This window comes from Marmota marmota, unplaced genomic scaffold, assembly GCF_001458135.2.
Source record: "Marmota marmota marmota unplaced genomic scaffold, marMar, whole genome shotgun sequence".
Classification (NCBI taxonomy): domain Eukaryota; kingdom Metazoa; phylum Chordata; class Mammalia; order Rodentia; family Sciuridae; genus Marmota; species Marmota marmota.
This window is the reverse complement of record NW_026000249.1, coordinates 5517111-5518857: the sequence shown is the minus strand read 5'-3', so window position 1 is coordinate 5518857 and position 1747 is coordinate 5517111.

Here is a 1747-nt window from a genome sequence, read left to right as displayed (position 1 = left end):
AAAAAAAAAAAAAAAAGGCTGCACATCTGGCTCAGTTGTTAACTGCTCCTGGGTTAAATCCCTGGTACCCCCCCCCCCAAATGAGGATAATCAAATTTAATTTCTTATGGTTAAAATCTTATGTCTAAAATTTTTTAGGCAAAAATTAGGCTCAATTTCACTAGATGGCACACTAAGTGAAACTGATTTTATTTTCATCTTGACTAATAGGTGTAGGCTTTTTTCATTATTATGTTACAATTCCCCACAATAGTTAACAGTCTATTAACTGAGATAATGGCAAACAGTAATCTGAGTTGACATCCAAAGATGAACTACAGGAAGCAAAGATATAAGCAGAGCTCACAGGGATGATGTAAATTTTGCTTAAGGAATATGTTGTAATCTCCAGCTTTCATTCATTCCTTACACTGCTTCACCTCATCTTAAAATGATTGGATTTAAGCATCTTAAAAATGGTTGGGTTTAAGTATCTGAGGAAGGCACTGAGGGTAACAATGATGATGATGATGACAACTGTCTTACCGAAGTGGCAGCCAACACCGAGTCCTCACTGTGACGCAGGCACCAGCAAAGGATTTTGCATGTTATCTTTTCTATCCTTCAATAATCTTGGGTCATTCTTGGTCTCCTGGTAGTACACTGGAATACTGGGCTGCCAAAAACAATAAAGGCTGTCTACACAGCTAAGCAGGTGAGGGGTCGAGATATCAGAAGAGGAAATGCTCAGTGACAAAGCAAAGACCATAAAATTCTGGGTGAAAATAGGTCAGGACAGTGCAGTATGCCAACAGCCAAATAAATGGTAACTGTGCCATTGCCTACCAACTTGGAAATAAGAATGTGTCCTGTGATGTGAGAAACTAAGCAACTGAAGTCCCATCTCTTCAGGCTAGTATCTTTATTTTTTCTTAGCACTAAAAGCAACAAAGTATCCTAAGGACATAAATACGCTGATTTTGGACCTTTAATTTTCAACTTCTCCAAATAAAAACAAACAAAAAAGAAGTAAAGGGGAAAAAATCCTATACTCACAAAACATTAAGAACTAGTTAAGTATTTCTAAGTTTTAGACCACAAAGTGTCAGTGTAGGTGGGATGTGGACACACAAAGCCACTAGAAATTTACGATAATCCTGGCCAGTTCGTTTCAATGAAAATTCAGTGAGTGTTGGAGGAAAAAAAAAAACCCAATAAAAATATATTCATGGAGCCCTTTCAAGGTAGCAGGTTTAGCCAGATTAGCAATGCTAAGAAATTCCTTTTCTTATGTGCATATCAGTTCAAAGAGAGTAATGGTGAAGTGGAAAAAAAGCTGAAAGACTTTGAACCTTGAAGGGCAATATTTGAAAACTGTGTTAATTCACTGTGAATAATGGAAAATATACAAAATAACTACTTAAAAGATAAACTTAGCCAATTCACTAACATAACATATTCTATCATCCCAGTGGTTCTCTATTAGTGTTATATTGCCATCCCCCTTTTGCAGGGGAGATGTGGAAATGTCTTGAGACTTTTTCAAACAAGATCATCTATGGGAGGATGCTACTGGTAGAGGTCAGGGATGTCACTCAACACCTAAAGCACCTACAGTGCTAGTAGAGTTCCCAACAACAAGACTGATCCACCTCCTATGTCAGTGTCCTGTGGTAAACAATCTCTGAGACAACCTGATGGGGACACTTAACTTATACTTCCAGGGGAAAAACAGGAAGTTTGAGAAGACCATCTGCTGCTTTACTTG